The sequence below is a fragment of the Hyaena hyaena genome, unplaced genomic scaffold, assembly GCF_003009895.1.
Source record: "Hyaena hyaena isolate Hyena2069 unplaced genomic scaffold, ASM300989v1 scaffold_103, whole genome shotgun sequence".
In the NCBI taxonomy this organism is placed as follows: domain Eukaryota; kingdom Metazoa; phylum Chordata; class Mammalia; order Carnivora; family Hyaenidae; genus Hyaena; species Hyaena hyaena.
In genome coordinates, this window is record NW_024080735.1 from 743,061 (window position 1) to 757,723 (window position 14,663).

General features: G+C 44.8%; 1 protein-coding gene across 6 annotated transcripts in view; it reads left to right on the plus strand.

The window, feature by feature from the left end:
- DISP1 (dispatched RND transporter family member 1) overlaps positions 1-14,663 on the plus strand; it is a 145,590-nt gene that overhangs the window by 69,224 nt on the left and 61,703 nt on the right. The window contains exon 1 of one of the 6 annotated variants that reach the window (XM_039235830.1): positions 9,453-9,532. The exons of 3 other annotated variants lie outside the window; for them this stretch is intronic. The gene's annotated coding sequence lies outside the window, so the exon portion shown is untranslated. Of the gene's footprint in view, positions 1-9,452; positions 9,533-11,944; positions 12,068-12,231; positions 12,269-14,663 lie in introns of those variants that run through there. 2 more of the 6 variants (XM_039235829.1, XM_039235831.1) reach the window with 2 other exon arrangements.

The window sequence follows — 14,663 nt, forward strand, 5'->3', positions numbered from 1 at the left end:
AGATGTTTATAGCAGGGAGACTGAAGAAAAGCACTGTACTTAAGAGTTGGAACTGTACTTTAAAGTTATGGAATAAAGTAGAAAGGAGTGATTGGAACTTACTTTGCTATTTAAGAAGATTTATTTCGATGTTGTGAAGTGTTGCCCCACTCTGTCTCCTTGATTCTTGGTGGTCACTGGTATTCTCTTAGAAGGGTTACCTAAGAAAAGGTCACAACTAACATAAAATTAAGACTAGATCATTTTTATAAAATGTTAAAGAATTAAATAATGGATTAAGCTTATTTTTCATGAATAAAATAATTAGCTCTCATATATCAATCTGTTAAGTTGAATGTATCAATGTAGAGTGGAGGTGTCACTATCAGACCCCTAGAATCTGTTGTTAACTTCCAAGTTTGCTTATTTGAAAAGGAAGTTGGTTCGCAAAATATTGAAACTACTCGAAGTACATTTTTTATCTGCTCAGCAATAAGATTTTACCCTGTAGGCTTCTATTTTCTCTTTTCCTCTGCTTTTGTTACTTAACCTTTTGTCTTAAAAAAGAAGTCCTATATTAGCGTTAAACATTCAGTGAAAGAGTACATGAAAAATAAAATAGGAATCTGTTACTAGCATTTGTCCTTGAGATAACTTTCATAAAATTTTAGATTTGTACGTACACTCCCTGTTTCTGTGTGATTGGTCCGCTCCTGAGCCAAGCAGGGATAACGTGTTTTGTTCCCACATTTGTACTTCATTTTCTTTTTAAAAATGATCTAAACAACAGACGGGTCAGGTCTGCTGTTGTATAAGCCGTTGTGTGCTCCTCTGCGAGCCCGGAATAGGCTTACTCTGATGCCAGAGACCCAAAGAAAATCGTTAAAATCTTCTGGCTTGACCATGTATTTGAAGTTAGTCCTGATGATCAAAGGCGCTAGGACTTAAGTTTTTAAAAGGAACCTTTAAAAAATAAAAGCTCCTTTAGGGAGACCGTACAAAAGCAGCGTTGAACTTTTCAAATATAGTACCAGAATCCCCAAATGCAAGTGTGTTCCTGTATGCAGACTTAGTTGCCTTTTGAAATGTATTACATCAATGACATACTAGTTTTTATTCTTGAGGCTAGGATCAGAAATAAGTTTTCTTGTGGCCCTGTGAAGTCTGTGCATTATCATTAATTTAGATTTAGGTTTCTTTGGACTAGCTCGAGGGGCTTTGCTGCAGGGACAAGGGACAATGTGAGCACCAGGACCTCCTCTTTCTGTTTTCTCCCCTCCGCTTCTTGAGGACTTATAGTTGTCACTGAGATCAAGCTCTGTAACTACTCCCACCCTCCCCCACCAAGAGTTAATCCTGGGAGATCTTGTAAAATTTAGTCTCAGTGTCAAAAATGTGAGGAACTTAAGATCATAATAGCAAAGGCTCAGCACCTTTTTTTTTTTTAAGATTTTATTTATAAGTAATCTCTACACCCAACATGGGGCTTGAACTCATGACCTCTAGATCAAGAGTCTCACACCCCTCCAACTGAGCCAGCCATGCACCTGAAGACCAAGCGTCTTTCATGTGCTCCTGGCTTCACAGGGTTTGAGCTCACCTATCGTTGTCCTGGACACTGTCTCTGAGTCCTAGTCGCCAGATGTCAGCATCCGCGGTAGCCATCGGTGCAGATACAATCAGAGATTAGGAAAAGCAGTTATTCTCAAAAGTTAGGGTTCTTTGATGGAAAGAAAAAGTATGTTTTAGCTTTATGCAAAATTAGGCGTTGTTTTAGAGAGTTGTGACATTTCCACTTGTTTCTGTACAGGGTTCTGAGCTTGATCCTTGACTCCTTGCCATGCCGGGAGGTGTTACTCAGGCATGCCACGGGCCCAGGAAGGACGGAGCCCTGCATTGCCTCAGATCCCTCAGGGATGGTGAGGGGGAGGGGCTGTGTGACTGTGCTGTGTATGGGAACATGGCTTGAGAATATTAGGTGGGGGGCGTACTTAGGAATTCCTGGTCCAGACGAACTATCCAGGGATGCGAAGACTGTTGGGGACTGAACAAGGCAGGTGGCTTAACTTGGGAACGAAGCAAATCACCGCTGGTTTCATTTCCCCGGTTCCTGATTTTTTTTTTTCTTCTTTCATTCTCCTCTGACAGATGTTTGCAGATCTTAATACTGGGTGTTACTAATAACATTGTGATGACTTCTTCTCTGTTTCCTTTTAAGGCCAAGGTCCTGTTGGTGGTAGCCAGTTGTTAACATAATTCACAGCTCTGATACAGTGAGCTGCTTAGTAAATAAAGTGTGTCCCTTATTTTGTTGTGGTTGCTTTGCACTCAAAGTGACCAAATGCCTGTCTCCGGGGTTTCTTTGCAGTTGCAGTGTTTGAACCCAGGCCTGTCACATGTCTGTACTGGTTTTCCTCATATCGTTAGGGTGTGGGGTTTGTTGTCAAGGAATAGAAATGCTTATATTCACCTTAAGCATTTTCCCCACTACATTTTTGTCAAGAGTTTTGTGGCCTGAGAACCTGGTACAGGTTAACAAAGTTGTGGGCTTCTCTTCTGTAAAGATGCGTTAGGTTAAGGATGCCCTAGGTGGCTACTGTAAGTTTTTCAGTCCCCAGTCACCGCACTCCAAGTCTTGCATGGATGCTCATGTCACGGCATGTACGTGGTGGCTTGGGATGGGCAGCGGGACACCTGCCTTGTGGTGCCCACACTCCCTCATCCCCAGGGCTGCACATTTACCGGCCCAAATGCAGGAGGTCCATTCTGGGTGACAGTTCAGAAGGGTCCCCTTTCAGGGACAGTAATGGCTGCTAGAACCTGCCTCCGCTTTACATTCTGCAGCAAAAGATGGCTTGTTCTTGAGGAGCCTTGTGGTGGAGCCCACCAACCGCGAAGGTTTTTGGTTCAGTGTTTCTGGGGTGGCTTGCTGAGCTCAGGGACATGCATATTTAGTATGTTAAGATACCCTTTACCTTACGTGACCTAGTCCTGGTTTCTGATGTATCCCAATTATAAATGTATTCTTCCAGCCAGACCTATGTTTGGAGTCTGACAATACTGACATGCTGCAATATTTTAAGATTTTAAAGAAGCCTAAGTAAAATACTCTAGTGTGTATCTCACAGTCTTGAATTCTGGCACGAATAAATATCCTTGCTCTTTTTCATTTGTTATTACCTCCCTCATTTCTTATCTCTTTAGAGCCATCGCACATTTTTATTTCGTATATACTACTTTCTGAAGCCAGACATGGCAGGAGTTTCATAATTTGGGACTATTTGAACTTCTGAATAACTAATGAATGTGTTTTCCACATAGAAAACTACTCCCACTGCATTTGTGAAATACCAAATCCTAATGATGTCTTAGAGTTTGGGTAGTTTAAGGCTCTTTTCTTGCCAAAAATAATATTACCACATATTACAAAAAGTATAAATCAAGAGGAGTAGGATTTTCATTTACTTTCTAACATGGAAATTCATTTTATATCAGAGAATGTGATGTGTTGTAACGTCACTTAAGTGAAGCCTGCAGCAGTGATGACAGGTGTTTGTGGGCAGGTGACATGTGTTTTCCCACAAAGTCTGACTTTGGAAAATTAACTTGTGTGTATTTTTATTTCATGACATAAGGAAAGTATGTGTAACTTTCTCCATAAATATTAGAAGTCTGACATGTAGAAAATTTCAGTTTATTAGTCCTAATTCTGCTCTTAGTCTATACATGCCACTTCCATTTAGATGTATTTAAGGTTTGGTCACAGTGCCCTTGAAGCCCTCACGGTTGTTCTCTGATGAGGGAAAGGAGGAGAGTCTTCATTCTAGGAGCCCATCTCCTAACAGGAACATCTACTGTAAAATAAAACCTCTTATTGTGAAACCCTATATTGCAAATCAGAAATACTTTGGAAGCTCTCCAGGGCCGATGGGCACCTTATGCTTTGTCTTTGAATCATGATGCATGACAAGATTATATTCTTAGATGATCTACAGCCTGGTTATTTTGTTATGGCTGAAATGTTCCAGCTTGTTTTTGATAGAAAACTAGCAAATCTGAGCCTCCTGTCCTGCTCTGACATAACACATTGTTTTTTGTTTTTTTTTTTTTTAATTTTTAATGTTTTATTTATTTCTGAGAGAGAGAGAGACAGCATGGGCAGGGGAGGGTCAGAGAAAGGAGATACAGAATCAGAAACAGGCTCCAGGCTCTAGAGCCTGTCAGCACAGAGCCCGATGTGGGGCTTGAACCCATGAACCGTATGATCATGACCTGAGCCGAAGTCGGATACTTTACCGACTGAGCCACCCAGGCTCCCCAAGACATAACACATTCTTCCTGCTTCGAGTGGAGGAAGGCTGCCCTCACTTTACGCTGCTTGCCACCGGACACGATGTGTGCCAGAGCCCCCACCTGAAGCCTGTAACCGACTAACCTCTTTGACTTGGCTTTTACATTGAAAAAGGTGTTTTAATTTTTGCTTAGGTTAAGGAATTTCTGCTTGTCTGTTTTGAGTATTGCATTGTCAGATATTTTATTTCTCCACAGAAAAATAAAAGACTACCTTTTCTTTGCAAGTTGCTAATCCCTGTGTGTTTTGCTTTAAAATAGCTTCTGGGGCACTTGGGTGGCTCGGTCAGATGAGCATCTGACTCTTGATTTCGGCTCAGGTCATGATCTCACGGTTTGTGAGTTTGATTCCAGTGTTGGACTCTGTGCAGAGCCCACTTGGGATTCTCTCTCTGTCTCCCTTTCCCTCTGCCTCCTCCCCCCATCTCTCAAAATGAATAAATAAACTTAAAAAAAAAAATAGCTTCTGATATTCACTAAAATTTTTAAAAGTGTATAGATTAATAAGTAAATTTTATTCCTCATGACCAAAATGCTTTCTGGATTATTGATAAAATGGATATAGTTTCCTAGTTTTTAATCAAATCAAGCAAAGGATGTAATAAAAGTGATTTCCCAGACCCACTTGTTTCTAGGACTCTTTCACTAATGCTAGTGTGAGATCAGTCTGCATTTAAGCAGAAAGTCTATTGTCTATTAAATTTAATGGCTCACTGTGAAAGAAGACTTTTATTTATGTTCATTGTTTAACAATATTTATGCTAATGCCAAGGAAAAGCCCACCTTAGAAGCAAAACAAAAACAAACCTTTAAAGAACTTCTGAAGGTAAACTCACATGTTCGCTACTGTAGTGACCTCTGCTGGTTTGGATAAAAGTGTGAAGGGCCAGTCCCTTACACTCCCTGTTATTTAGCAGCAATGTACTACCTGGAATTTACAAGCAGACAGTAATGCAATATATGTGGTTGTACTTGAAATAACACTGAATATCGGCTCTTGTTTCTTTCCTGTTACCATAGTGGAAGTGGTCTTTGGGGCCCATAGAAATCAGCAAGAAAATAAGATTTAAATACTAAAACCATGTTTATTCAGTTTAATAAATAGTGACATAACAAAGTAATATGCAGTGGTAACAAATCGTAAAACATCAATTTTTTTTTCCAACAAATGTTTGTCAAATCTATGTACTAGATTTTCCTGAGGGGTATTAAAATGATAATAATAGAGTTTGTGGGGTTAAGTGTCGATTAAGGGGGTAAAAGAGGTGTAAAACGACCAAGATAAGAAACTAACACGAGCTCAGTGCTGTAAGAGACTCAGGGTAACTCAGAGTAGGAGAACAGGGTTTCTGGCCTGGGTAATCCAGAAGGCTTCATGGAGGTGGGGTCCTGTTGTCAAGAGTGGATGGGATGAGGCAAATGGAAAGCTGGGGAGAGGCTGTTGTGGGGAAGAAAGTGCGATCACTGAGATGGGAGTGCCCACATGTCTGGGCGCCGTGCACCCTGTGGGCAGAGACCCCAGGTTGCTGTGGCCGGTGGGGAGTTTAAACACGACCCATGGACGGGGACCACTGCTCATGGTCTCCTGGTGGGGGGCAGCATGGTCAGGTTGGCTGGTGATGGTAGGGAGTCTGGAGGCCTTGGCTGCAGGATCAGGGCACACGGCGGGGGTCGGGGGTGGGGGACGTGGACAAGGTACAGCCGGAGAGGAAGGCGTACGGCTGCGGGAATGGTGACCAAGGGTGGATGGTGGTGCAGGGGCAGCATGGGGTGGGGTTCAGGGAAGATGGAGTGAAATTTGGGGCTCACGGGACTGAGAGAGAGAGAGTGAACATACACAGGAAATCAAGATGTCGCTTGGGGTTGAGACATGATTATACAGCAGCTTAAGTCCCTTCGTTTCACTTTCTGCAGTTTGTTATCGTCACTCAGCTGTAGGTGATGCTCCTGTTGACAGGTGGCCTGGCACCAGTCCCCAGGCACCTACAGCCTTGCGCCTGGCGCTTGTCCCCTGGCGCCTGTCCCCAGGATCTGTCCAGGCACCTGTCCCCAGGCATCCATCCCCTGGTGCCTGTCCCCAGGCATCTGTCCTAGGCACCTGGAGGCTGGTGCCTACCCCCTGGTGCCTGTTCCATGGTGCCTGGCATCTACCCCCTGGCACCTGGAGCCTGTCCCCTTCACCTGTCACAGGCATCTGTTCCCTGGTGCCTGTCCCCTGCACCTGGAGCCTGTCCCCTTGCACCTGGCTCCAGGCACCTGCAGCCTGGCGCCTGTCCCTAGACACCTGGCACCTGTCCTGGCGTAGGCGTGTCCCCCTCACCCATCCGCACAGTGAGGAGGGAGGCGGGACTGTGAGGTGCTTGGTGAGGGGGCTGCAGGAGCAGTTATTACAGGTGGTTGTGGCGTCCGTTCCGCCTCATCCTGGTTCCTGCTGTTCATCCCCACCTTGTGCCCATTTATAAGGGAGCCTCATTGAGGGCGTGTCTGTGGGGGAAGAAAAGTGCAGGGGGGGTTTTGTATTGTCTGTGGATTCCCAAGCCCCTGGGGGTTTCGACCTCATCCCCCACCAACAAGAGTGGGGGAGTATATTTGAGATACACCCAAATTCTAGAGTTTAAGCTGCTGGCAGGACACAGGGCTAACAGGAGCCATAGGTGTTGCTAAGATTTAGAATAAGAGAATTATGAGGGCCCCCGAGAAAATGGACTCGGGGTCTCAGAAAGTGGAGGACCTTAGAGTAACGGAGACAGAAGACTCTTGCAGGGACGTGAGGAAGTGGAGAAAGTGCCTATTGACAGAGGACCATCAGCTTCCATTTCTGAAGGAACGGTTTCATCAGACAGTGGGTGAGACTGAGAAGGAGCGAGAAGGGTGGCCCCGCAAGGAGGGGACAGATGTCCTGGCAAGGAGGGGACAGACAGCCTAGCAGCCTGAACACCAGCAGGCCACACAAGGGTCACTTTTCTGGGCTGGAAGAAACTCCGCAGTATTGCAAGTGAATAAAGAAGCAGCTGGTACAGCTGAAGGGACAAAGGTGGTCCTGGGAGGGAGCGGAGGACTCAGTGGGTGCCTGGGGGCCACTTGCACGAGCCGACACCTGCCGCTGCCGGACGATGCTCCGTCTGCTCTGTGCACTCAAGTGTGTCTGCCGAACACTTGCTGACATTTCAGTGTCATTTATTTTATTTTATTTTGAGAGCGAGTAAATGGGGGAGGGGTACAGAGAGAGGGAGAGAGAGAATCCCAAGCAGGCTCCGTGCTGTGAGCGCAGAGCCCGATGCAGGGCTCAAATCCACCAACCGTGAGATCATAACATGAGCCAAAATCTAGAGTTGGACACTTAACTGACTGAGCCCCCCAGGCACCCTCCCCCCCTCCCTGAAACAACATTCTTGAAGTAATTAAATACACAAATCAGTGACTTGGTTAAAGATATAAATAAGAATTTGCAAGCTTAGGAGTTGGGAGAGTTCAGGTCTTTGGCTTCTATGACGCTTTAACTAATTTAACGGGTTTCTCGGGGTAAATTTATGGGGTCAACAACTCTAGACCCTGTGTTTGCATTTCTTCCAGAATCAAGCTCAATGAAGTGGGATTGGCTGCTGTAATAAACTAAACCAAAGTCCCGTTCAATGATGTAGGGATTTAAAAATACCATGGGGCAGGAGAAGGGGAAAAATAGTTGGGGAGAGGGAGGGGGGCAAACCATGAGAGACTCTTGAGTACTGAGAACCAACTGAGAGCTGATGGGGGTGGGGGCGGGGAAGGGGGGTGATGGGCATGGAGGAGGGCACTTGTTGGGATGAGCACTGGGTGTTGTATGGAAACCAACTTGACAATAAACTATGAAGGAAAAAAACCCTCAAATGTTCAGTCCTGCTACCAAATTTTCATCAATAAAAATTAATACTGCAACATAAAAAAAAAAACCTTCATTTTCACTTTAACTCTGTATTTCTTTTTTGGAGATTTTTTTGGTATTCTGGTGTTTGCCATACATATAACAATGAGTCCCCATACCCTGTGATTTCTGAGACTAATGTTTTCAAGTATTTACTTGAGTTAACGCTTCTCTTCCCTGTTGTCTATTTTCCCCCTTTCTTTCCTATGTAAATTTAGAAGATACAAGGGCACCTGGGTTGCTCAGTCGGTTTAAGCTTCCGACTTCGGCTCAGGTCATGATCTCACAGCTCATGAGTTTGAGCCCTGTGTCGGGCTCTGTGCTGTCAGCTCAGAGTCTGGAGCCTGCTTCAGATCCTGTGTCTCCCTTTCTCTCTCTCTGCCCCGCCTGCACTCACACTCTGTCTCTCAAAAATAAACATTAAAAAAAAGAAGAAGAAGAAGATACAGGAACAAAAGTTACCTTCCTACCCTTGAGGAGCTCATACACTGTCTTTATTTTTTCCCCATGTTTACAATGGTTTTATTTTTAATTGAAGTATAGTTGACATACAGTGTTGGCTTCACACGTACAACATGGTGACTTGACAGTTACACAGTATCTTTGACGTGGTGGCTCAGCACCTGAGTCTCAGATCAGCAGCATTGGCATTGCTTGGGGACATGTAGGAAGGCAGGTTCTCAGGCTCTAGCCCCGACCCCATATCAGACTGATGGGGGATGGGGACGCACGGCCTCCTTCTCGCCAGCCTTCTGGGGGCTCTGACACACGAGACTTTGAGGTCTCATAGCCACAATGTCATACTTTCCTTAAAATTCCTTGTATGGAGATAAAATCCATATTCCATAAGATTCACCATTTCAGGTGTACCCGTCAGTGGGTGTGGAGTACGGAAAAGACCGTGTGCCGTCACCACTCTTGAATTCCAGGACATTTTATCCCCTGGAAGAAACTCTACCCACTGGCAGTCACCCCGCCGCTCATGTACTCTCTGTCTCATACACGAGAGTATTGGGACGTGTCACATACGTGGAATCATATGGCGTGTGACCTTTCCTGTCGGACTTTCACCTAGTGCCGTGTCTGCCTCGTGTGTCTTTTTAAGGCTGAGCAGTGCTCCGCTGTGCGCGTGCGTCTCGTCTGTGCGTTAGTCGCTGGACACATGAGCTGTGTCCTTGCTGTGGTGAACAAGGCTGCTGCAAATGTCCACAAGCACGTGTTTTGGCTCCACATGGTCACATAAACACCAAATCAGGGAAGTGCGGGGTTAGGTGCCTTGCTTGTGTTTTGGACAACGAGTTGGTACGTAAGTTGTTTAGTGTGTGTTTCTCTTGAAAGACCCCTTACCTAACACATGTTGCTGACACTGACATCAGGCTCACATGCGGCGGCTCTGTGTCTTTGTGCTTCTCCGTAAAGCACATCCCACCTTGAGCTTAGGAACGATAGGTAGCACAGCCACTGCTCTCCGGGCCACTTTAAACGGTGGAATTGCTGGGGCACGGGAGGGTGGGGGGCTCAGTGGGTTAGCATCCAACTCGAACTTAGCTCAGGTCATGATCTCACGGTTTGTGAGTTTGAGCCCCGCATCGGGCTGCACGCTGACAGCACAGAGCCTGCTTGACATTCTTTCTCTCCCTCTCTCTCTCTGTCCCTTCTCTGCTCTCTCTGTCTCTCAAAATAAATTTTAAAAAATTTAAATGGTGAAATTGCTAACAAGAAGCACAGAAACGTGAACATCATGGCACTAGGTAGAGAAAAGAATGCTTGTTACGGTATGCGTGGCGGGCGTCACCTTGTTCAGTGCACCTGGAAGCATGCATGTTGCAGGACTCGAATTTTCTGCGTGTCGGAAGTACTGTGAGAGCACCCCCAGGACTATATGAGGTTACAGGTCAGCTTGAGCGAGGAGACGACTTTGCAGTTTGGGACCAGGACACCACAACCCACTGTGCTTGCTTGGCATGCCGCTGCTTAGTTTGTGTGCAGACAGCGAGACCCTTTCCTTCCTTCCTTCCTTCCCCCTTTCTGCCCCCCTTCCTTCCCCGCTTCCCCCTTCCCTCCTTCCTTCCCTCCCTCCCTTCCCTTTCTTCCCCCTTTCTTCCCCCCTTCCTTCCCCCTTTCTTCCCCCCTTCCTTCCTTTCCCTTTCCTTCCTCCTTTCTCCCTCCCCTCCTTCCCTCCCTCCTCCTTTCCCCCTTCCTTCCACTGTTCCTTCCCTGCGTACCCCCTTCCTTCCTTCCCTCCATGCCTTCCCTCTCTTCCCCCTTCCTCCCCACCTTCCTTCTTCCTCCTCCCTTCCTTCCCCTTTCCTCTTCCGCCCTTCTTCCCCCCTCCATTCCTCCCTCTTCCTCCCTCCCCTTCCTCCCTCCCTTTCTCCCCCCTTCCTTTTTGACTTCCCTTCCTTCCCTCCCTCCTCCCTCCCTCCCTCCCTCCCTCCCTCCCTCCCTTCCTTCCTTCCTTCCTTCCTTCCTTCCTTCCTTCCTTCCTTCCTTCCTTCCTTCCCTCCCTTCCTCCTTCTTTCTTTCCCATTAAACCATCCCAGTGGTTGTGAAATGGTATCTCATGCTCTTATCTCACACCTTCCATCATTATTAGTGATGTTGAGCAACTTTCCATGTGCATATTAACCATTTATACATTTTCTTTGGAAAATGCCTATTCCAAAATTTTTACTGTTTTTAGATTATATTATTTGGGTTTTTATTGTTGAGTTACTAAGTTTTTCTATATTGTGGTTACTAGCATCTTAGATACGTGATTTGTGCATATTTCCCCCTCCTGTGGGTGGTCTTTTCATTTTCTTGATAATGTTCTTTGATATACTAAAGTTTCATTATTTTAATGAAGTCCAATTTTATTTTTTTCTCTGATTACTTGTGCTTTTGGTGGTACCTTTAATTTTGAATGTGCCATATTTATATAATTAATCAGCAGAGGCTGTTGAGAGAGTTTACACATTTTTAATTAAAGAAGTCTGAAGAGTTAGATTCACGGTTTCAGTAGGTTATCGCTTGTTTGCCAGTGGATGTAAATGTAAAGTATTTGTTTGCAGGTACCAGGTATTTAAAAGGTTTTTACATTGTGGTTGTGGTATTTAAAATAATGGTATCATCAGGTCCACAAATTTATAAAAAGTAGTGTCAAATTCATTTAACAAACTGCTGTTTTCTTTAGGAAAATGGAAGGGAAACACATAACTGTTTGAAACATAACTTTCCTCTTTAATAAAGACGACTCTGCCTCTTTTAAAAACTGAACTTTCTGCCCTAAAAGGTGTGTCTCGAGAGTCATTTGTGAAAGAACATCAGAATCCCGGAACTTGGAAATAAACACGATTGGTGTTTATTTGTGTTAGTTTAGATGTAGTAGATGTACATGTCAGAAAACTGAATCTGTAACACTTAAGTCAGCCTAAGCAAGCAAATAATATCAGCTAACGTGGCTTTAATCTACTAAGTAACTTTCAGTCCAAAAGATCAAAGGAAGTTATAACTAAAAACAGTCCTTGTTAACAATTTCCCCCATAGAAACAGGAAAAGGCTAGAAATTACATGTCCCCTTCATATCCTGGCTCTCTGACCTTGTGCTTAGATCCAGCCCCGGTGGGTTCCAGCTGTTGGCAGTGCTGAGACCCTGCCCCTAGGGGTCGGGGAAGAGAGACCTCTCCTGCGCCATAGCAGAGCGAGCACTGCAAGTCCAGCCCCTGACCCGCCGCCGCCCAGCCCTGAGCCTCCTGCGCGCTCGCTCAGCCTGCCGCTCAGCCTGCCGCTGTGGGCTGCCCGTGCTGCGCTCGCCCACAACCACGGAGCCGGCGCGCTTCCTCTTTGCCCGTGAAGGTAGTGCATTCGCTCATGCCTGTTTATCTGTGAATTTGTTATTTTGAGCGTTTATTTAAAAACTGAATTTTTGTTCTGTGCTTCTAAGACCGGTTTTAACATTTCGGCTCTTAGGTTCTTTTTCCGGTGTGAACTCTGAATGGCGTGTTAACGCATTAAAGTGTTATGCAGTTTATTTGAGCTTGAGTCTAGCACTGTAAGGTAAGGTTAGCTGTTTTTTAGGTTTATTAAAATGTGCTTTCTTTAGTAAGTGGGGAGGGAACCTCAGATTTAAAGTAGTTTATGTTGTTTCATACTTTGGGAGACTTTGTAGGCTCTGTCTAAATGAGAGAATTTTGAAAATACGTGCTTCTCTCATTAGTAGCTGGTGTAAAAATAGTTGTAGAAGCCTAGGAATTACTTTAATCACTTTTGTGAATTAAACATTGTAAAAATGGTAAAATTTTAGTATCTTCCAAACTATAAAAATAGAAGCTTGGTGAAGATTGAATCCCTATTTGGGATTGAAGTTTCCACAGCAAGATTAATTCTTTTAGCAGTGTTCATCTGAAATACACAGGCTGGGGCACACCTTCCAGTTGTATTTGAGTCGATTACATTTTTGTTTTTGCATAGTATGCATTTGAATTGTGGGAATGGCCACTACATTGTAATTGGATTTACTAGTCAAAGCGGAAATCAGTGTATGTTGGCCATATTTCCTTTTTTTTCCTTTCTATTGCATATATTTGACATATAACATTGTGTGTTAATTTGGCATATTTGCATATTGTAGTCATGAATACCCTTGTAGTGGTATTTAGTGTTTCTATCGCATTACCTAGTTATCCTTTCTTTTTAGTGTTCGGGGTAGTTAAATCTTAGTGACTTCGCAAGTTTGGGGACTGCACTTAAGTGTTGTCTCCTGCATTCATTGCACGGCATTAGATCTCTCTCTCACAGGTATTCTTGTTGAAAGGAAAAGAATGAAATATGTCCCTTTTACCCCCAAGAGGGTTCTTTTAGGTGATAGTATTTATAATTAAGAAAACTCTAGTTCTCTTTGAAGCCTCAGAAGTCACTAAAGTATGTAAATAAGCACCAGTTGTGGATAGTGCATTTACTACTGTCCGTGGTTTTATGTCTGCTGACACGTTTCTGCTTCTTAAAACATTAAAATAGTCTTTTCTCATTGTGTCATCTAGTTTTAAACTTTGCACCTCTAATAGACTAAATGCTTTCATCCCCAGTCTTGAATGTTGGAGTATTTTATTAGATTATACTTCATCTGTAACTTTTTGTTTTAGCGTGCAAGAATAAGGCAGAGTATTTTTGTGTATTTTCTGTGCCTCAGGTAGCTTACATCTTAGATGTGAATTATAGGATTGTGAGCATGAACTGTTTGCACTGATTATGAAAAATGTTTGTGTCTGAAATGATGGACCTACACAGCAGCTTAGAAAACACTTGTTATCTTCGCCTCGTCTGGAAGATAATCCGTATCCCAGCACTGACCCACCCGACCACCCATGTGTTAACTTGATCCCATCGTCTTCATAGTTGATACTGAACCAAGCAGCCCCTGGTGGCTGTGTGTGCCAGCAGTTTGCACACCGGTTCTGTGCATGTGCGTGTTGGCTAGCCGGGTGAGAGCAGCTGGCCCATCACCCCAAGTGTGGCCGGCGGCCTTGGCACACGGGCTCTGTGAGTGCCCCCTGTTGTTTACACTGGCAAACCCTGATCACACCCCAACCCGGGAAGTAAACGTGGGTGTGGAGGGCAGGACGGAAGAGCTGCCTAGCCTGCCAGCCTTCTTGGGAAAAACACAAAGCAAAGCATTTAAAGTAAAACTTAGAGAAGCAGGACTGGGAAGAGGGTGGCCTTTGTTCGCTCCGTCTTGGTTTCTGTTCTTTATTGTTCTCGTCACCAGCAAACAGGCACACATGCAGATTCCAAGAAAAATGTTCACGGTGAACACAGTAGGAGCTTAATATATGCTTGCTAAATAAGGACGTTCACTTTTGTAATTGAAAGACATGATTTGATTACCTTTGCGAGCAAACGAGGTCCGGCATCTCTGGTCAGTGTGGTTTCAGCTCATCCGCAACACGTGGGCAGGCAGGGAGAGGTCACGGGCATTCGCATTGATGATGGGAATAGAGACAAGAAGGGTTTAGGAGACTTGCACCCAGGCTTTCACTAAGAGTGAACCTGCAGATCTAGTTCAACAAAGAAGAAAGTCTTTATGAAGTTGATGTTTTCCTAAGCTTGAGGTAAATCTCAGGGTCCTTTAAGTAAAACGGTGTCTTCAGTTGTGTTTCATGCAGATACGTGGAGGGGTTGCTGCATAGACTGAAGGTTGAGCCGCTGCTTCCTGGACGCTGAGGACAGAGCCCGTTTGGGGAGCGGCTCTGAAATTGGATTTGCTGCTTCTCAGACTTCACGGAACAGCAGGGGGTGGAGCCCAGCTCTCAGACACTGGGTTTGTGGGGATTTGTGGGGAAGGCGCAGACCGTTCTAAGAGTGCTGCTGGGAAAACAACACGTCACCTTCAAAACCTAACAAGCTCGAGTCCTTTATGGTGATCGAGCTCAGTGTTTGACGTTATGGAAGACAT